Genomic DNA, 22757 nt, shown 5'->3' with positions numbered 1-22757 from the left:
CCCAAGCATACTTTGGGAATATGATAGATATATGATATGATAAGATAAGTGTATATGATATGATAGATAAGTGTCCCAAGGTATATTAGTGTCCCAAGCATACTTTTCTTTAACTCCCCTCAAAACCAAGGAGATGATGGCCATATTCATTACTTTAAACAAACTGTCATGCAAGGTGATTGGTTTGGGAACAATCATATCTTCCTTGAGGATGTACAATTGATGAATGGAACATAACAGAATTTAAATTCCCTTAAACAGACAATGAAATTCCTAAAAAATCACAGTAAAAATATATTTGATATGATTTATATGTCACACTAGATGGGGTCAGCTCAAGGGTTTGGGGCATGATTCAAGACAGTTTATCATCTCTTGAAGACTACTCTGAGAATCAGCATGGCAATGTCTATCTAGAATAGACTAAACAAATGCAAATATTTGCCCCACTTGAAAAAAATTCAATTTCCTGAAGGGAAAATCAATTAGGTGAAGGGTGAGCTTTGTCTCAAAATAGCTGCCTTACCTAAGGCAAACCAACCACCATTCAGAGAAAGAATATTACCATCTGGAAAATGATGGACTAACTAAAATTAAACTTAAGGCTAGCTTGTTAAATAAGCATGATCAAATTCTCTACTCCTCTATGTCAGCCCTTGGTAAAACACCTGCAGTTGAGGTATACTACTTTTGCAGTATAGCACCATAAAATATTCACTGCCTGCAAAACTAATTTGAAGCATTCAACATCTATGGGAGAATAAGGAGACACTGACTATGTTTAAAGAAGTGGTTTGGACAGTATGGGAAAGAATGCAAGGTGCTGCTGTTGTGATTGTTGCTATCCACTAGAAGCTACTATGAGGGGATCTCTGGGTGGCTCAGCGGTTTAGCACCTGCCTTTGGCCCAGGGCGTGATCCTGGAGACCCGGGATCGAGTCCCGCATTGGGCTCCCTGCATGGAGCCTGCTTCTCCCTCAGCCTGTGTCTCTGCCTCTCTCTCTCTCTCTGTGTGTGTGTCTCTCTTGAGTAAATAAATAAAATCTTAAAAAAAAAACTACTATGAGAGTGAGACAAAGGTCCAGCCAAAAGCTGCTTGACTGATCTCATGACAACTTTTAAAAAGTGAAATTCTCATATGGCGATGTGAACACAGTATTGTCCACTCATGTTTAATCTCCAAATTAGATATAGTTATTATTGACTTTCTAATTTGTGGAGCTTTTTTTAATATGGCAGAAGCCATTGCTGAAATGTGTCTAGGTTAGTAACTAAGAATTATTCGGATTTGTTTTTCCTTTAAGGGTTCATTGAGAGAAAAGATCATGGATAAACAAGACTGGGGAGCATAGTGGTATGGTAGAAATTAAGGTGATTATGAAGCCAGTGGAGATGAATGGGAAAAAGGGGATATATTTTGAACTGGCCCATGTCTTTACTCATTATAGGAGTCATTATGGGACAGCTCCTTCAATCTCTAATAGCCCACTCTAGTCGTATCTCTACTTAAAGGGAATCAGAATGTATGAGAGTGGATGAGACTATTTAACACATTGGCTAAAATGGGATCCATTTGGAAGATTTTTATAATCCAGTTAAGTTTATAACTGTGAGGGAAGAAAAGTCATTTTCCCTCACTCTCTAGTTCTTGGCTGAGACCCCTGTAACAAAAAGACAGAATAACTAGAGACAGTTTATGAATGGGTACAGCACACATCACATGGGAGAAACCTAAACTGAGTAACTCAAAATGGCAACTTACAATTCCATCTTATAAAGCATCTTTGGAAAGAACAATAAATTTGTAGAGAAATGACATGACAAAAGAAAGCAAGAAAGAAAGTGTTTGGCTTTCAAGGGCAGCAAACCATGGGTAAATATATAGTAGGAAACTAATGGAGTAATGTTTGTGTGCAGATTCTCCCGTTGATGTTTCTGGGCTGGTAAGAATGTCTTCTTTCTCCCTGCTACAAGAAGAGTGTCCTTCATATGGGAGTTTTATCTCCTGCTTTCAGGAAGAAAAAGGAGGGTTCAGAGTGTCCTACCTACACTTCCTGTCTCTTAAGTACCTTTAATTTGAGAAACCAATATGCCAAAGTGGCATATTTTGAGATGACAGGTCTGGTTTCCTTCAAAATCTTACCTTCAATTACGTGAAAAAAAAAAAAAAAAACATGCGAATAGCCACAGCTTTTTCAGATCTGAGTATTCAGAGAATTATAAAACATTCTTGTGCTTTACCTTGATGTCTTGCACTTTACTAGTTCTAGGCTGAAATAAGAGTGAAATTTTTGACATGTCAAGCCAAATTTTTGAAGCTATTGTTCAATGAGTGGAACCAGAGAACTGAGATAAAAATATAATACTTTCTTTTCACATCTAAAGCATGAGACCCATTTTCAGTGTGAAGGATAAAACCAACCCTTCTGGCTAACGGATACCATGCAGCTTCATTTTTATTTCAGTCCTTTGGCTACAGACAAACAAACAGAAAGCCAAATAATTTTATTTCCGTTTTGATTCTCTGGTTTGAGGGAAGAGAGGATAAGGATATTAGAGGCAGTGTTTGGTCTTTTTTTTTTTTTTTTCCTTACGAAAAAGATCCCAACGTATTTCTAGCTAATAAGATGAATAAGGTTAGAATGAAATGTGGAAGTATTTTTCAATCATGCAATTTGCTTTCAAAACAAAGACCACCATATGTGGGACATTGAGATCTTAGCCTGTGCAATCAGAGGCCATCAGAACTGAATAGATTAAAATTAATTTGAAGTAATGAGAATGTTCTTATTCCCTAGAACTGGGCTTCTGTTTTCTGCTCCTCCCCTGCAACTACCACTAAACCTCTGTTTGCTCAGTTGTAAAACAAAGCATTTGAATATATGAGACAAAAATTAAAGAGATACAACAAAAAGCCACAAGAGTCACATCTGTTACTGAATGTAATGTGGATCAAGCAATTGTTTAGGTAAATCCCAAATGATAAATAACATTGTATTTGACAGCCTTTTTAGGGGGAAAAAGCCCTCATTGATTTATATTTAAGTATGCTAACCCAGTTTTGGAAAATCCAAGGCATATTTAGTTGAAGTGAAAGAGAGTTAACTATTTTAATTTTAAAGAAAATTGCAAAGGTTAGTGGTATATTTTTATGAGTGTAACATGCACAATTACAGCAGGCATGACTGGCCAGAGTGGATTATATTTTACACATAATTAGTCTAGACACGTGCTGGAGCCACTAACAAGAGGGCAGTTGGCTGGTTTTGCTAACACTTGGTTCACTCTTGGCATATTCATTTAAAAAAAAAGAAAAAAAAAGTATTCGCCTTTGGATTTTCATAGTAAAGCAGTTTTTGTAATAATATTGGGTAAATAAATAGGTATCCTCCAAAGCTATATGTTATCTTAAGTAATCTAACTTGTTATTGATTTTTTTTCCTGTAATAAGAAATTTAATAGTTGAAATTGTATGTAGTTGCTATAGTAACTCACACAAGTGTGTTTCTCTTGAAAGGGAAGCATATGATTAATTTGCCTTTTAACCTATTTTATTATGACAACACCCATGAAATGCAGGAACAGACATCTGTAGTTCTAGTTATTTTATCTTTTTTAAATGAAACTCTCTAAATAATATTTTCAGATTAAAAAATGTTAATTAGTGAAAGTAGTTTGAACTTCAGGTAAAAGTAAGTATATCTCCATAAAAGAACATTTTCTAAAAAAAAAAACTTCTAAAATATTCAGTTTTTTATATTATTTTACATTTTATGGAGTTCATTAATGTCCTACCCAAACAAATTTTAAATTTATGAGTCTTTTATTACTTCACATAATGCTTTTAAAGTAAAAATAACATTCAACTTAAGATGGCAAATGTACCGTTGCTTCAGAATATATTAACATATCTTATTTTAATATCATGTATTATTTGGCTTAAATTTGCATGTGCATGTGTCTCTATTTCTATTTAAATATATAGATTTCTGTCACAAATACTACTTCCTGTAGTCTTCATAAACTAGTGTTAAGTAGTTCTCTAATGTTTTTTGATAATCTAATATCAATTTATGTTTTTTAAACCAAGTTGCACGTCTGAATGGCTATAGGAGCCAGCCAGGCAATGAAAGTGAATGAAATGGTCAAGGTGGAAGACAATAAGGAATAGAAGGAATGGAGATCAAATGTCCAGTAGAAAGGTGGACGCTCCTTCTCAAGCCCTGGTAAGTATTGATGTATGGAATTTATACCCATGTTTTTCTAATTTTCAAAGAAAAACCAGAATGCTGAGTGTTGATGTGAAATTGTTTGCATATAAATCTAGGAAATTAAAGTAATTTAATTTTTGAAAAATATACCATGAAGGGTCAAACCATCTGCAGTTTTTATCTGGATCACCAGCTGTCATTCTGCATAATCTACTTACCGCCAGGGGCAATTCCAACCTCAGGAACACAAAATCATGAGCTGTGGATGTCTTTGGATCCACTGGAAGGTACCAGCATTTATACTCTTGTTTTATAGATGCAGAAAGCATTATTTGACCGTGTGGCTGAAGTCAACATCATGTATCAACAGCAGTCTTAAAAGAATGGATTCCCTCTTGGTATTTTGAAGCAAGTTATGATCTTTGATTTAGTTATTAAAATTCCGTGTTGAGATGAATGGAGGGCTTCATGGGGAAGAAACGTTTTCTTCCCAGTAGAGCAGTAGAATGGTTTGGGTTTGGCCTATTGTGGTAGATGATTGAATTATGGACAGGTACTTTGTTCGATGAGGCCTGGTTGAGAGAAAGGACAGAGACAGAGAGTGATTGTTGGGGAGGAAGTAGAAGAAGTGAAATGGCTAGAGGAGTATGCCTGAGTGGCTCAGTGAGTTAAGCATCTGCCTTCACCTTGGGTAGTGATCCCAGGGTCCTGGGATCGAGTCCTGCATGGAGCTCCTAGCTCAGCAGGGAGTCTGCTTCTCTCTCTCCCTCCGCCTCTCTCCCAGCCTGTGCTCTCTCTCTTTCACTCACTCTCTCTCTAAAATAAATAAAATCTTTAAAAAAAAAAAAAAGAGGAGAAATGGGGGCAAGTTGATTGAAGAAGATTACTATTATGAGTCCAGGTTAACTTTCTCCGTTTTCTAATAACATCTTCAATAAAATCTTGATTGTATTTCACCACTTTCAGAGGTGGGTATATGTTGGTACTATTTATTTAATGTTGTTTTTGCTTGATATTAGAACATCCTGAAGTTGATCTCTGGTGTAACCAGGCATTCTGAGAATGCCCAGTTTGACAGAGTTACCTTGGATTCTATCTCGTGCTATTCTATTAAGTAAGACAGTACTCAGGAAGCAATAGTTTTGAAATGAGAACTAATGGAGTTGTAAGGGTAGAGATTTATTGTAGCAGTTGGATATATGGGGAGGGGAGGAAGGGAGATTGAACAGAGAGGGAGGAGGAGAACTACCATATGGCACAGTTTGGGGAGTCACTGTGCTGGCCTGGGATGGAGGTGCATCTGCCACTACTGTTTTTTGCTTCCATCTCATATGGTTTTCTTAAACTATGTTCCTGGAAACCTGATACTTTACTTCATAATCGAATAATGAAATAAGATCTGTGCTATTTCAACCTATAAGGAGGCCCATTGCATGCTCCCTTCATTCTAATAATAAGGCAGTGCAGTAGATGCAGATCTCGGACAACAAGAGAGAATGTGGCTGTGATGAAGTGAGATGAAGTCCTAGGACTGGGTGTCGCTGAATTTGCTAAGGTGAAGTGTTTGTTTGTTTGTTTTTTAAGATTTTATTTATTTATTTGAGAGACAGCACTCATAAGCAAGAGAGAACAGGAGGAGGGGCAGAGAGAGATGAAGAGAGAGAATCTTAAGCAGTTCCCCGCTGAGCAGGGGGCCCAACCTGGGGCTCAGTCTCATGACCCTGAGATCATGACCTAATCAGAAATCAAGAATTGGACGCTTACCAGACTAAGCCACTCATGTGCCCCCTGCTTTTTTTTTTTTAAGATTTTATTTATTTACTTGAGAGAAAGAGAGCACACAAGAGAAAGCATGAGCAGAGGGGAGGCACAAGGGAGAGGGAGAAGCAGACTCCCTACTGAGCAGGGAGCAGGATGTGGGGCTTGATCCCAGGACCCCAGGATCAAGACTTGAGCTTAAGGCAGATGATTAACCTGCTGAGCCACCCAGGCATATCAAGATGAAGTCTTTACTAAAGCTATGTTAAAATAGCTTTTTGGGAGAAACAGTGGTATCTCAGGAAGCATAATAAATGTGGACTTTGTAGTCATGAATTTGATTTGAAGCTCTGCCTTTTTTTGTTTTTTTTTTTCCAACTTGGTCACCCAGGGCAAGTCATTTAACTTCTTTATGCTTGTAGGGGAGGAAAATTTTCCTTGACCTTCTTAAGGCCGCCCTCTGGATCTCAAGCTAAACTAACAAAGACAGATGAACAGAAAAAAAGCATATACATTTTAAGAATCTTCACAAGAGAATGATGCCCCAAAGAAGTGTCCAGGACTGGAAGCTGTTATACATTTTAGACCAAGAAATAATAGATGTGTGGAGAATGACAAGACAGGGCAGCCCGGGTGGCTCAGCAGTTTAGCGCCGCCTTCCACCCAGGGTGTGATCCTGGAGACCCGGGATTGAGTCCCACGTCGGGCTCCCTGCATGGAGCCTGCTTCTCCCTCTGCCTGTGTCCCTGACTCTCTCTCTCTCTCTCTGTCTCATTAATAAAAAAAATAAAATCTTAAAAAAAAAAGAATGACAAGACAAAGGGGTTTGGACTGGGGGTAGCAAACAGTGAAGAAGTAGCTAAGGGTTAATTTAACCAGGTTTGTTAGTACAGATTTTTCACCCCTTCATTCCCTATGTAGCAGGAATGTCTTCTTCCTTCTGCTATAGGAGGAATGCCTTTCCTATAGGAGATTTATCTCCTCTCTCAGGGATGGGCAGGGCAAGGTTGGGGTGAGGTCAGAGTGACCTTCCTGCCCTTTTCTCAGACTCCTTCAGCTTAGTCTTCAGGATGCCAAGGTGCCATATTTTGGGGTAGTGAGTCCTAAACCCCATCACACTGTTTCTCAGGATGTACAGGTTGTAAGTCTTATGATTGTTTTGGAAACATTGTCTTCTTTCTTCTTTCATAAAAATAAAACCATGCCTATTATGAAGAAAAGTGGTTACCAGATTTGGTTACCAAATCTGAACTATTATGAGGATGACTACTACAAATAATGATGCTACATTTCAACCTTTTTTTTTTTTTCAGGAATTGTTACTTCAAAATGCAAAAATCCAGTAGGAAAAATAATTCACAGTAGCAAACCATAGTCTGAAATGAACAAGTTTCTGCACAAATCATACTGTCAGACAATAATCACTGAAGCGATTTAATGATGTGAAACCACTTCTAAAATAGTTAACATTCACAAACAAATTTTACTGTGTATGCATAATATATATACTATATGCATGCATAATATCTAATGTATACTTTTACATAAAACATAACTCTAAAAAAACTTTTAACTTTGAAATAGTTTCAGATTTATAAAATGAAAGCAAAAAAATGGCAAAAATACTACATATATTTCCCATATACCTTTTACATTGCTTCCCAAACTGTTCTCTCACTTAAGCTTAGTGCAATTTATCAAAGTAAGAAAATTAATATTAATGTAGTATTATTAAGTAATTTGCAGACCTTATTCGAATTTCTCCATTTGTTCTTCTAATGTATTTTTTTGTGTCCCAGAACACAATCAAGGATCTCAAACAGCTAGAGGTTTCGTGTCTCCTCATCACCTCAAGTGAGGGAGAGTTTCTCAGTCTATCTTTGTGTTACTTTGTCTTCTAAGAGTACTTGCCAGTTGATCTGTGTAATGTCCCTCTCTTCGGCTTATCTGAGGATCTGTTGTCATTTGATTGGATGTTACTGGCAAGAATACCACAGAAGGTAATGTGGTGTCTTTCTAGTGTACTACATTTGGAAGCGGGTGAAGCTGCATGCCTCATTCCCAATGATTTGAACTTTGTCACTTGCTAAGGTAATTTTCATTTTTAACAAGCTAAAACACAAATGATGAACTTATCAATGTTTTCAATCTTCTCTTTAAAAATGTTTTTGAACAGTAAACCTGTTTTCTGATTAGATGTTATCTTAAATTGAACCAGTTGTAAAATATAGTAATTAGCCCTCAGTAGATTCTAGACTATAATAAAGTACCATATATATACTTTATATCTTTATTGAAAGTTAATAATAGTATATAATAAAAATAGTAATTCTTGGCATACTTTGATGTTTTCGTTGTTATTGTTTAAGTAGAAATGGAAAATAATGTTAGCTACATTATGGAAGAATCCAAATTTTATTTGTTAGTCTGAGTATGGAGTTAGTAAAAGAATATAGTAACAAGGGACATATCTTTGCTGATAAAGTTTTGTTGCTGGTTATTAAAATGTTTTCTGAATGAAGACATTTATTTCGTTGCTGAAATGTGACTTAGGACTAGCAAGTTTTTAGGTCTGTTGTAACAGATTGAGAGTTAAATGACATCTTCTTCCATCTTCTTTGATTCTACTATCATCTCTGATGATTTCTTCCAAAATTATGAAGTAGGTTCTCAGAAATTTTTCTGGGACATTGATAGAGTGTCCCTTAAAAGTGGTTCCTATGGTTTTAATTTGCAACAGTCTCATACATTTGTTAAGACTATATCCTGTTCCCAGAGGGAGAAATATCTCCTCATCCTGTGGTTGGACAGATGGTACTTATTTTATCTAGAGAGAAATGGAGTAAAACAGAAGTGTGTCTTAAAAAAAAGAAAAAGCCTTCAAAGCCATTTTAATACTTGGCCTTCCAAGATAAGATAAGAAGTTAAATGCAAAATGCTTTGTTAATAGTCACTGAGTTCCCATGTTGGCACAGTCTCTTCTGAATCTTTCATAATTATAATTACTTATAAAGAATGGAGCCATGATGCGGAAGTCCAGTTGATTAAAGGGAACTGAGGTTGGGTTTGTTTTTTTGTTTTTGTTTTTTTGACAGCTCCTAGATGACCAGTGAAGCAGTGATAATCTAGCACGCCAGCTTGGTTTGAGACTTCGCAAAGCTAGTGCGCATTTGATGATGTGTGTTAAACATTGAGTAGACTGTGCCTACATACATAGTGGTGGTAGCAGTTTGGGAACAAAATAAGATGGGTGTTTGTAGGACTTTACAAAACTTTCATCTCCCCTCATCATGAATATCATATGACTCCTTAGAACATCAGCCAGAGGGAGGTATCCTTATTGAGGTATTACAGCCAGGGAACTGCATTTCTGAGTGAGGTCATCAGCCAAAGATTTCAGAATTACTTAGCAAGCATATTGAGACTTGAATCCAGGTCTTCTAATACAAACTGCTGCCATCATTCCATTTTCCATGCTACCTTCCCTTTTGTGATTTTCAATGTCAGACTACAACCTAGAGCTCTGAAGATTATTTTGAGTTTTAGATCTTTTCGAATGGGATTGATATGTAGAAATTGATTAGGGTATGTCAGATTACAAATGGGTCTTCATGTGGTTTGTACATCTAGAGCTACTCTTTGGATCTCTTCTGGGCTATAGAACTATATAATAAATCACCTATCAGACATCTTTACTTCTATGTCTCAAAAGCACCTCATAATTAGTCATGTTCAAAATCTATTGATCCTGGTCCAAATCCCACCAAATCCCACTCTTCTAGGGATTTTCCTTTAAGTGAGCAGTGCCACCATCCACTCTGGTAGGAACATCAGAAACAGAGGGCAGTGTTTGAAACTTCCCTCTCCCTTGCTCTCCCCTCCCATCCCCATTTCCAACATACCCTAAAAATCTTGACAGATTCTAACTCCTAAATATTTTTTCTAGTGGATCCTCTTTGAATATCTCCATTTCTATCACCCTAACTCAAATAATCATCATCAATGCCTGGACTTCTGCCATAGCTTCCTACTTGAAACACTAGCACCTATTCTGGCCTTTCTCCAACATATTTTGCACTCCGTAGATGGAAGATTTTTTTTAATGCAAATATGATCATGCTTAAAACACTTCATTGGCTTTTCATTATCCTTTGGATAAAGATCAAATTCTCAACATGGCTTATAAAATGCTGAATTGTTTGGCACCTGCCTAGTTTTCCAGCGTCATCTCATACCAATCCAAAACAAATCCAGAGGTAACTGGGTGGCTCAGTCAGTTAAGCATCCAGCTCTTGGTTTCAGCTTGAGTCATGATCTCAGGGTCCTGGGATTGAGCCCCACATCAGGCTCTGGCTCAGCAAGGAGTCTGTTTGAAATTCTCTCCCCCTTTCCCTCTGCCCCTCCCCCTGCTCACATTCTCTCTGTCTCTCTTTTTTTGCTCTCTCAAATAAATAAATAAATAAATAAATAAATACATAAATATTAAAAAAGAAAAAGCAAATCCAAAATTCCCAGGCCTTCTCTCCATGATAGGAACTATCCTTCATCATCCCTGGCTTTCCTCTTTTCCTTGAACAGGTCAGTCTCCATTTCATCTCAGAGTTTTTCCAAAACCTGCCCCTTTAATTGGTACATTCTCCTTCACTCACATTTTACCTGTTTAATTTCTATTATTTCCTCAGATCCCATTGTAGTTGTTCTTCCTTTAAAGAAGTCCTCTCTGACTTTGCATACATGGTCAAATTCTCCCTCTCATAGTATAGCAGACCTTCTATTTTGTAGCACTACTCAAAATTACAGTTTTCATTCATTTGTGGTAGTCATTAGCTAATGTCTGTTTCCATCTCTCAAGTGTAATCTCCATGAAAACTGAAATGTTGCTTTTATTTAGCTCACCTACATGCCACTTCCCCACCTGTCATAGCACCTAAGCTAGCACCTATCACATTTAATGAAAGGGTTGGTATGTGAACAGCTTTTTCCGTGGACCCTTTTCATTGAGCCAGAGTAATCTAGACACCAATCATCAGCATGGAGGGCACCTGTTGGTAGGCCAGGCTTAACAGAAGATTTACATGGAGTAAGTTTCCAACATTAGAGAGAGTGAGAGTTGTAACCTAGTAGGAAGCAAAAATCAAAAGTCAGAAGAATACTAAGTAGATTTTAAGGAATGAAAACAAGATGAAGTTATGAATTTCACATCCAGGAAGTCTGGTGATTAGGTTGTGAAGCTACTATCACTGGGCCCCTGGTCAACAACTACCTTTGTAAATTTCTTAAGGTTTTTTTTTTTTTTTTTTCAGTAGTAGTAACTCTATAGTTTTTGCTTAAAGAATTAAAGAACTCCTTCTTCTATATTGAAAGCTATCTTAGAAGAGTAATAGACACTAATCTAGGTTCTTTTTCTCTCTTTATACCTATCTTTTCATCCATCCATCTATCTAATCTATCCATGTAGGTTTAAGATGGCAATGTTAGTTTCTTTTGCTTGTAGTAATATGCATGTTAAAGTCACTGCAGGGTCAAGTCTATAATTCAATAATTGCAGGGAATTACATGTCTCTTGTGAATTAACATCTCAGGTTTTAAAAACTGAGGATGATAAGATTAGATGGAAAAATATATATTATAGATTAAATATTAGCCCCAAATGAGAGATAGAATATATAAGATGTATCTTTTATGGCAGATAATGTTCTTTCATTAAAAAAACTGTAATAAACTAAATTTAAATATTTCTGGCAGGTGGATATATTTTATGTTTGTATATATTTTAAATGAAATTATGATGGGCCATCTATTCAAGTGTGTTGGCAAAACTGCTTTGACAGCTCAAAGGAATGAGAGGCTAACAGTGAAAAGTAAGCCACATTCAGTAGCACAGGAAGAAAGGAGATGTGGGGGTCACCTCAAGCTCAGATTGAGCCCCTGACCATGTGGAAAATTGAATCCTTTTTTGTTTTAAATTCTCTTTCAACTTAGAGATGAAACTTCCAAAAAATTCCATTTACTTATCAATCATTTGTGGGCTTTTTTTTAAAGCCACCTGTGTACTCACTCATTTTATTTTATTCTCTGTTCTAGGATGTCATTCTCATATTAGAAGGTCTCCAAAGATGAGAGAGAGTCTAGAGAACAAAGTGATGCCCTGATTCTAGCAGATGACCCATATTAATAGACATTCTAAAAGAAGAGCACAACAGAAATTGCTAGTTTAAATGAATGATACCCTGTATTAAACACAAAGACTTCCAGTGACTTCTATATGAATTCAATAAACTTCAATTACTATACACTTGAAAACATCTAAGTTGTTAATCCAATGGACCAAATACTCTCAGAATTTCTACCTTTCTCAAGTCTTCTACAACGAAAATTCAGGTTGTTTATTATTTTCCAAAAACTCTTTAAGAAGTGACAGTATTAGCGTGATTCTTTCTTTTATTATTTTGAAAGTTGTTCACTTCATGAATTCATTCAACTAGCAGTGTTTGAGAACTTACTATGTGCTTGGTATGAGACACTGAAGGTACAAAGATTAGTAGGATGGAACCTATGTCCTCATGTTGCTCAAAGTTTAATTTGTTACAAAAAATACTTGCTGTTTCTAATATGATACTTTTGGTTGTATGAAACAAAACCTGTGTACTTTATGCACAGTAAAAATTAGAAAATTCAGCAGCTCAAAAATGAGAGGAGTGTTTCAGAGTTTTGGTTTTGGTTTTATCTCTTCTCTCAGCCATATGTAATGAACTGTCTTTTTTCATCGACTTTACATTCATAGCATCAAGATGGCTGCAGCTCCAAGCATAACATCCTCACACAATTGCATCCAAAAACCAGAAGGGAGAGGGTGAATAGAGGGTCATAGCCATCTCAAGTTCTTCCTTTTTTTAAGTAAATAGAAATTGCTCAGATATCTCCCAGCAGTAAGCCCTCATTTGTCAGTGGTCAGAATTGTATATCCTGTGATGATTTCTATACTCATCATTAACAAGGGCAATGGAAATGCTAATTTGTTTTTTAGAGTCCAAATTTCAACAGTCAAAATTCACCAAGTGAATTTAGTATATGGTATTGGTGTTGGGGAGGGACTCAACATCAGTGGAGGCACTTGACCACCTGATTTTTGCACAAATATTAACAAAGAAGGGGATATGGAATGGGTTGTGTGGTCCATCAGAAGTGTACTATATGCAGATAATTATAATTCAAGATAGTTAATATTTTGGTAGATGTGTGTACAACATCCTCTGAAATTATGTACAGTAATCTGAGGGTGAAAACCTTTAATTTTTTTTTGTAATGTTACTAGTGCAGACTATAAGAGCAAAAGGAATTCACAGGATGAACAAATCTAAAATCCTAGTCAGTTTTCATCAAAACATCATTCCTTTATTAGCAAAATCTTCAATTCCAGTGGAGTGGAAAGAACATTGGAAAAAGGAAAAAAAGAGAGTTTACTTCTCTGCTCTAAATCTGTATCAGTGGTTAATGTCACTTAACCATGTGTAAACTCTGGATAAAATTTCTTACCTCATAAGTGGTATATATAACTTAAATGAGATAAGTGTATAAATAACCTGTGAACTTTTGGTTCTTATGAAAATACAATATTTATTAGTGTGTATCACATCTATTTCTCTGTCCATTTATTCATCTTTTTCTCTCCCTAGCATATTCAGTCCATAGACAGGTAATGCCTCTCCCTAGCATATTCAGTCCATAGACAGGTAATGCCTCTCCCTAACATATTCAGTCCATAGATAGGCAATGCCACGCCTGTTTTTATAATGTCTCCTTGTTAGTGAATGCTATGTAATGAATTCACAGAGCTGCCTGCAGCCAATTCCATCATCATATTCAGAAAATCAAAACTGTTTAAGAGGGAATAAAATCAAACTGACTTTTCAGCCAAAGAGAACCACCGCATCTAAATGGTATATTAACAGCTTCATGTTCCATAGAGAGGCATGTGAATCTCTGCTGCATTATGATACCTTTAAAGAAAATAAGAAAGCACTCTCCAAGTAATTATATACTGGTCTTTGCCTTACCTTGTGTCGTGTGTTCTTGAAATTTGGAAAAAAATTGTTATCCAAGTATGTATGAACTTTAATGCTCTGAACACAAATGTTGGTCAAAGAGAAATTTATGAGGAGAACCCCAAGGCCCTATATTGTGCTTTCAATCATCCAAGTCCTTATAATATGTTTTCTTTACATTTCTTCATTCTCTAAGGAGCCAGAATTATTCCTTCAATGATAGGTATTGTCAAAGTGACAAAGAAATTAAACATGTGAATTGATGTCTTCAATAATTGTGCAAAAACAATATCAGACTCATCCACAGCTTATTAAGTTTCAAATCTCATTCTTTTTTTTTTAAGGATTTTATTTATTTATTCACAAGAGACACAGAGGGATAGAGAGAAAGAGGCAGAGACACAGGTATAGAGAGAAGCAGGCTCCATGCAGGGAGCCCGATGTGGGACTTGATCCCGGGGTCTCCAGGATCATGCCCTGGGCTGAAGGCAGTACTAAACCGCTGAGCCACCCGGGCTGCCCTCAAATTTCATTCTTATTTGAAAATGACTTTTTAAAAACCTTAGGAAAAGAGGGATGCCTGGGTGGCTCAGTCAGTTAAGCATCTAACTCTTGATTTGGGCTCAGGTCATGGTCTCAGGCTTATGGGATCGAGCCCCACATTAGACATCCTGTTCAGCAAGGAGTCTGCTCAAGATTATTCTCTCTCTCTCTCTCTCTCCCCTTGACCCTCTTCACTGTACACTCTCTCTCTTTCTCTAAAAATAAATAAATACATCTTTAAAAAAATCTTAGACACAACAGCATTTCATAAGGCTGTCTAGAGACTGGTAAGGAACAAGAGAGGAATCTGAACTTACTGGCTCATATTTTTAAAAAAAGGACAAAACGAAACAAGGTGTATTGGCTTCATGCATGGTTGTATGCAGACCCTTAAATAACATTATTTGAAATCTTTCTGTTTTATGCCCTGCGCCCAGCTTTCCATTGCACTGGTTTTACTTATAGGCAGCCTAGATCCATGTGATAATGCCCAGGCATATATCTTCCTAGCTTTAATAATAGAAAATCTCCTCTGTTCACAGTTACAACAAGAGATCCCAGATGGACTCCCTGGCAGTGAATGGCCAGAGCTGATTCACAAACTCACCTCCAGAGCTTGGTGTGGCTTCAACCTCAGAGTCATTACAGGAACTGAAAGTGAAAGATAAGTGTCTCCTCAATGAAATGGAGATTCTGTTGCAAGAATAGGTGAATTGTTGCTGGGAAATCTCTCAACAGATTTGTACTGCATCAGGCACCACTTGTCTATCACTACCCATTGGCCTAACTACTCTTGTGGTGGCTAGTGCCTTGAAAGCATAAACAAGTTTTGTGAAGGGGCAACCCAAGACATCCTGAAGTCCAACCTTTATTTCATACACTTGATTCTTGCTCTGAACCTTTTTGCTTCTATGGTGAAGGTCACATAGAGGAAGCATCTCAGCCTTCACACATGTGGAACCTGGAAATGTGAAGGAGTTAACCCTCCTTAGGTCACTCTTGATCACTGAGGTAGGAGCTAATGGCTTTTTATCCTTCACCCAAGGTCCTGCAGGACTGAGTATTAGTCACCCTTGGTATTGAATTCTTGTATTGGCCTCTCCTCCTGTCTCTCATTCCTGCTAATGGTATTATTCTTCCCCTAGATTACCTGTATACAAGTATCTACCTTAGTAGCTGCTTTAGGAAAGCCTAAGCTAAGACTGGTATCAGAATTCACCCTGGAAAATAGACCTTTCAGATAGATTTTAGAGCTTGATCACTCACTGGACAGATGGCAAGCGTGATGGTGATAGGTGAGGACATTACTCCTGGCCTGTGCCAGTATACTGGCTGCTAAGATGCTCCTGCCTGGATTGGAGGAAGTGCAGGAAGAAGCAGCACTAAGTTTTGAAGTGTCAGTGACAATTACAGTGGTATGGAGGCCACCACAATTGTATGGATTAGGTAACAATTTTGGAAATCTTGAAAAAATGAATAGTAGCTTTAAAACTTTGACAGGTTCAATAAATATCTCTACCCAATGCCAGAAGAAAATACCCTCACAGATATATATGACTCTAGTTTTCTTCTTTTGTTTCCATGTTTGTATATTTTTATTGTAAAATACTTCCTACAGGGATCCCTGGGTGGCGCAACCGTTTGGCGCCTGCCTTTGGCCCAGGGCGCGATCCTGGAGACCCAGGATCGAATCCCACATCAGGCTCCCAGTGCATGGAGCCTGCTTCTCCCTCTGCCTCTGTCTCTGCCTCTCTCTCTCTCTCTCTGTGACTATCATAAATAAATAAAAAAAAATTAAAAAAAAATACTTCCTACATTTAGAAACTAGCATAAAATAGTGTCACACGTTTGAGAATAGCTATACAGTGAATGACTGTCACCACTTCCCAAGTAAAGAAGCATAGTATCACCAGCCCCCTGAAAGTCCTCTTGCTACATTTATTTTGTAGTACTCGCATTTATCTAGTGCTTATTGATACTCTTCTAGGAGACTTATAGGAGTTTTTAATATCTGGCAAGTTTTCTATTTATTTAAACCAATGTCACATCAATTATTAAATATTTGTGATATAGCCTCTGGATTCATTCATATAGTTTTGTTAGCTGAAGCTCATTTATTTTCACTGCTATGCAGTGTTCTATTATAGGAGTATACCACAATTTATATGTTTCTTCTATCATCATGGACATTTGGGTTACTCCTGTTTGTTGATATCTATGTACATTGCTGCTATTGACCTCCCTACCTGTATCTTGGTATAGGAATTTCTCTAAGGTGTATATCCAGTGCTGTGTTTTAGAGTATACACATCATTAACTCTAATGGATAATGTTAAATTATTTTTTCAAAGTGCAATTTGCATTCCCATAAACAATATATGGGAATTCTCAGTTGTTTCATATGCTCACAAATTCTTCAGATACTTAAATTTTTACCAATTTAACAGATATATAGGTAGATAGTCCATTATAATTTTAATATTTATTTTCTAACTTGCTAATGAGGTATACAGATTTTAATTTGTTTATTGAACTTTGGATTTCTTCTTTTATGAAGTGTCTATTCTTTTGTCATTTTTCCATCTGTCATTTTAAAATTATACTTGGAGGACTTATTTTATATTTTGGTTGATATTTTTTTTGTTTATGAGGTACAGATATATTCTCCCACTCTGTGGCATGGCTTTCTCTGGTTAACTTTTCACTGAAAATATTGGAACTAGCATCAATCACTGTATGTATTAATTTTTCCCCACTTAAAATCAGAGAAGCTATCCTTATTTTGAAGAATTGCACACCTAAGGGTCAGCTTACCTGCAGGATGAATAATTAGTCTTTGGCTTAATAGTTTTCGTAAACACTGAAGAGTGAGTTTAATGAGGAAAATAGATCTAAATAATCCCTTGTCCATATTCCATGAGTTAATTTCACCTTGCTCCTCTGGAAAGGAATAAATATGCAATTGCTTAAGGACACAATGGGTTTTGTTTTGCTAATTTGTCTTAGGAGGACAGAGATAATCTCCTGTGCCTAAAAATGAGCACGCTTTATTTTTTGGCCTCATTTTTTTCTGTTTCCTAAAGGGAAATTACTAGTTTCTCTGGAGCTGAAAATTGAAAATTGAGTAGCTGGTTAAAAGCAAACTGGTGTCACCTCACAAACAAGATTTTTGGATGCATCACATCATTTGCAAGGGGAAGCTTTGGCATCCATATGGGCATATTAACACTACTTTTCTCCATCCCTCTGTAGCTAGTCAGGCAAGTGACAAGTAGGTATGTCATGACCACATATGACATATAAATTACAAGTTCTCTGCCCCTCTAAAACTTTATTCAGCATCAACCTTTGCACCAATACACTAAGGCATAATAGCCTATAATTTATGAGTGTAATTTGAAGGAAGCAATTCCGCTTTGTGACTATGGTAGTAAATAAAAGATTCAAATCCTCATTGACCCAACATCAAATTTAGCTTTACTTTTTTCCCCCCAGTGATGTTGTTTATGGGAGCAAACAAGCAGAATCCAAGAAAGGTGACAGATTAAAGAAATGCAGTGATTGCAAGGGACAAAGACAATGGCATTAGAAATGATGGAAATTATTAGAAGAAAACAAATGTTCATGGGTCCAAATTTTATGATTTAGGGTTTTTTTTTTTTTCTGCTTTTGACAGAAAAGAGTTTTGGAAACAAAGTCTGTTGCATAGCCAGGTGATACAGCTGATAACAGAAATGATAGGCTGGTGAGAGCCAGGAGGGAAGACTGGACGAGGACTACTTTATGATTTCTTGATTAAGATACATTGAAGAAGAATTTGCTTCCTTAATGAATGAGATCTACTGGTGTGGACCAAGGGAATCACCTGAGACTCTCAATAAAATATCTACCCTGCAGACACTTCAGCACTGGCCACAATTTGGCAGCAGTTAATTATACTTTCCCTTGGGATTTTAAAAAATACATTTCCTCCCCAGTTATTCTTTTAGGCTAGAACTCAAGTAGGGATGACAGAGCCTTTGTGAATATGAAAGGGTGTGCAAATACTGAGTTTGCCAACTGGATCCATTCAAGTTTGCATCAGCCTGAGGTCTGGAATCAAGTTCAGATCAATTCAGAGATGAAATGGGATGAATGTGACTCTTTACCCACAGATGACAGCATGATCTGAAGTGGAAACCAGGGGCACACACAACTTGACAAGGGCTTGGAGCTTAGGAGTTGACTCATGTGTGACTTTGGTTCAAATAGTCTCAGAATCCCATCTTAGTAATGCTGTATTTTGTTCTATATAAGAGCTCAGAATAAGTGATAATTACTGATAACAGTCTCGTTACATGACATTCCTGCTAGGATAGACATTGGTTTACGTTCATTACTCAGTAGGAGAATAGTGCCCTACATGATGGTTTGCTTGTTAAATATTCATTTTTTTAAGTTTTATTTATTTATTCATGAGACACACACACACAGAGAGAGAGAGAGAGAGAGAGAGAGAGGCAGAGACACAGGCAGAGGGAGAAGCAGGCTCCAGGAAGGGAGCCCGACGTGGGACTCGATCCTGGGTCTCCAGGATCACAAGGCGGTGCTAAACTGCTGAGCCACCCAGGCTCCCCTGTTTGTTAAATATTTGTATGATAATAATATGTATCTCTTCAGCATTATTTTTGTTTTTCCATAGTGCTTTAACATATACTCAAAATTTCTCTCCTAACAACTTTGTGAGGAAGAAAGGCAATTATTACAAGTAAGAAACTAAAACAGAACTATGTAGTAATTTGCCCCCTGCAACACAGGTACCAAAGGGCAGGTAACAAGCAGAATTTCTATTCTCTAAGCCAGTGTAATTTCTTTACTATTTTTTCCCATGGAAGATAAGTTGAGTAGTAATAAGCAGTAGCTAATGATTAGATACTGTGGCCCAGTTAAAGATGAATTATACAGTACATGTTTATTTCTGCCTAATAAGTACTCAAGAAATAGAGGCTACCTTCTCATTTGGTATTTTGCTGTGACTCCAACTTACATCTCCCTTCTATTTCTTGGTCCACCTTCAACCTCTCCACTTCCCAATTCTGCCTCCCATTCTGTCAGCCACTCATGCTCAGATATCAATGAACTCTTCCTTGAGGATTAGGTAATAAAATCTCTCCAAGTAGTGATTGTATTTAGCAGAAGCTTTGAGAGCCTTGGGAAACACAGATATCCGTGAATTTGTCAGAGGGCCTTGTTGATCACCACTCACATGATGAAATTTATGGGTGTAAACCTTAGAATGGCATTTACTATTTCATGTTTATGAATCAAGTGAAAATGAGGGTCTGAGGATTCCTTCTTTCCTCTCACCTTAATGTGTGTGTTTACAGATGGTGAAAAGGAAAGTCCATGGGATTCAGAGATAGGAATCCAAGCTCTGCCCCTTACTGAGCTGTGTGACCATACATATTTCTTTGTCTAAACTAAGATTACATTAATACCTATTTTGAAGAGCTGGTGGGAAGACCAAGAAGGTTCTCTTGTCAAACATTATGGGAGGGTACTATGTTTTGTCTTTGCACTTGATGCTCTGATTTTGTCAATCAAGAAAACCCCACATCTTTTGAACTATATCCAATGGAATCTTTGCATATCCAAGAGAAAGAACAAGTGTTCCAGGGTCTCAGCAAGTACAGCAGCAGCTAGTGATATTTTTTGAACAGGTTGCCATGAGCCAGAAATGGGTGGTGCTAAGTGCTTTACATGTATAGTAATGTTTAGTCATCACAAAACCCCAAAACCCCATCTTATACATAAGGAAGCAGACCTTGAATATTAAATAATTTGCTCTTTGTCAATCAGCAAGGACTGGTATTTTTTTTAAAATATTTATTTATTCATGAGAGACACAGAGAAAGAAACAGAGACATGGGCAGAGGGAGAAGCAGGCTCCCTGACGGAAGCCCAATGCAGGACTCCATCCCAGGACTTCAGGATCATGCCCTGAGCTGAAGGAAGACACTCAACTATTGAAACACTCAGGTGTCTTGCAGGACTGGGTCTTGAACTTAAGTTGTCTGACTCCAAATTCCAAAATCTGTGAATCTTAGAACTATTAAAAACAAGCCTCCGTTCTAGTGTATGGCTAATAAAAGAGTTGAATGAGCATTTCTAAAAGTTTTCTGGATTTTGTGATAATTAAATGAAAGCTCATCTTTGTTTTTCTCCTGGTCTTAGAAAAGATTTAAATGTAGCTGTATTGGTCCAAAATCTGCATCCTGTTACCTATCCGTAAACAACAGATAAAATGTCTTTGACAGGGGTTTTCATTTTCAGTTTGAGATTAATAGATTATAATTATAACTAATGTAGTTAATTTAGTATAAATTAAAATTAGGAGGTGGTGGAGTTTAAATGTCTCTTAAACATAAAGATTCAGTTATTTCAAGAATCATTAAAGGTCAGTTATTTTAAGATCCAGTTCTTTCAAGTTATTTCATGATCACTAAAAATACTCTTATTTGTGGTCATGACTGTTACGATTAATAAGGTAATAACCAAGCCCTAGAAAAGACACTTAAAAATTTCAGGAAAAAATGAGGTGGATAAATCCCTTTCCGAATATTCTGCAATATTTACAGCATAAGATAAAACTTTTCTAAACAAGAAAAGAAAAGTGTGCCTAATGTGGAACCTTCCTACCATTTGATTTGTTCAGATGCCTCTCCTATTTGTATTATTTTTCCTTTATAAAAATAGTGAAGAAAATCTTAGGGAAAAGCCATTTCCTAGGACATTATTTTAGAGATTGGTTTCTTTCTCTAGAGGAGTAAAATCTCATTGTCATCTTTCACGGGATAATTTTTTGGAATATAAGCAGGAGACTAAATTTATTGTCTTGTGTTTTCTTTGGCTTTAGATGGAAAAAAAAGCCTATGTTGATATGAACTGAAAATAAATGTGAAATAAGTTCCATTAGCAAATGCGAAGGTGAGTTTGCTGCTTATAATATGCATATGTATATGCATATGTGTATACACATATATTTATATATTTAAGTTTTGTAATTGGAAATATGTGTTGTTGAATGATTTAAAGAGGTTATTTGACATACAGACTAGGGAGCAATTGAAGGCAAATGAGGATTTTAAAATTTACTTTAGGAATTGGAGAGGGAAGCATTTTCACAGGGTAGTTTGGCAAACTGAAAAGAGTCTACATATATGGAATTCTTGAAGCTCGTGAGTTTCTTCTACATACTGTCTGTCTAAAAGCAATAAAATGCAAAATAAAGTAGACAAAAGATACAAAGTCAAACAAACTTGGGCTATATAGAATTAGATAGAATGCATTTGCTCGTGGGTGGGAACTCACATGTGCATAATATCTAAGAGGACAAATGATGACCAGCTGAAAGCCTGAGTCTCAGTTTTCGTGGTTAATGGATTTGTCAAGGGCAAAGATTGTTTAGTTATGAAGTGTGACTTGCTCATTGTATACAATGTGAAAATAATGTAAAAATCCATGGATGAAAGATGGAGGAAATAAGTAGGTGAAAGATAATGCTATCCGGAAAAGAAATTTATTACATTAGGCAGTTTGTGATTTTACGCTGTGTTAGAGGTTTATCTTCTGTGGTGAGGATGCCATTTCAGAAGGAAACTTATCATTCACCTTACATTTTCATCCTGGAAGAAAATTTTATGTAAGTAATAATACTAGATGGTATTGCACAATATTATTCTATCTGTAAAGTAAAGCTAGGAAAGAAAAGTTTTGAATTTTTTTAAATAGGGTTGTATCATTTATCCAATGGCAAATTAATGTAAACATATTTTTTGGAAGATTGTTGGGCATGCATTTCTAAAATGGAGATGCTGGGACATCCATACAGTGCTATATTGTAGCAGCTAAATATATTATTTTCTGCATAAAATTGACAAAATAGTGTACTAAACCATACAGCCAGCTCCGTTAGAAGCCAAATCGTTACATGAAGTGTTAACTAGAATGCAATCATTTCTGAGTGATGTTTCATGCCTTCATAAATGTCTTTCTTCCTTGATTTACTCATCAGTGGTTTTCAGTTCTAACAAAATAGAATTTATTTAAATCTTAAGCAACTTAAGCAGTTGCTTTTAAGTAACTTAACATCATCCAATCTTTGCCCTCTCACCATTTGGAAAGCCATAAAATAATGTAAATAGAATATGTGACCATCTAA

General features: G+C 36.6%; 1 long non-coding RNA gene across 2 annotated transcripts; it reads left to right on the top strand.

The window, feature by feature from the left end:
• Positions 1 to 2802: 2802 nt before the first annotated feature.
• LOC112662943 (uncharacterized) lies at positions 2803 to 22249 on the top strand. 2 transcript variants are annotated; one of them, XR_003138969.3, is made up of 6 exons: positions 2803 to 2968; positions 4091 to 4226; positions 12054 to 12350; positions 15100 to 15568; positions 21453 to 21523; positions 22189 to 22249. It is a non-coding gene; the product is annotated as an uncharacterized LOC112662943 (long non-coding RNA). The 2 variants fall into 2 exon arrangements; XR_003138968.3 differs by lacking the exons at positions 21453 to 21523; positions 22189 to 22249 and adding an exon at positions 18234 to 21436.
• The last annotated feature ends 508 nt before the right edge of the window (positions 22250 to 22757 follow it).

Source organism: Canis lupus, chromosome 20, assembly GCF_003254725.2.
Source record: "Canis lupus dingo isolate Sandy chromosome 20, ASM325472v2, whole genome shotgun sequence".
Classification (NCBI taxonomy): Eukaryota; Metazoa; Chordata; class Mammalia; order Carnivora; family Canidae; genus Canis; species Canis lupus.
The sequence above is the reverse complement of the archived record's forward strand: the minus strand, read 5'-3'. Positions and strand labels throughout refer to the sequence as shown.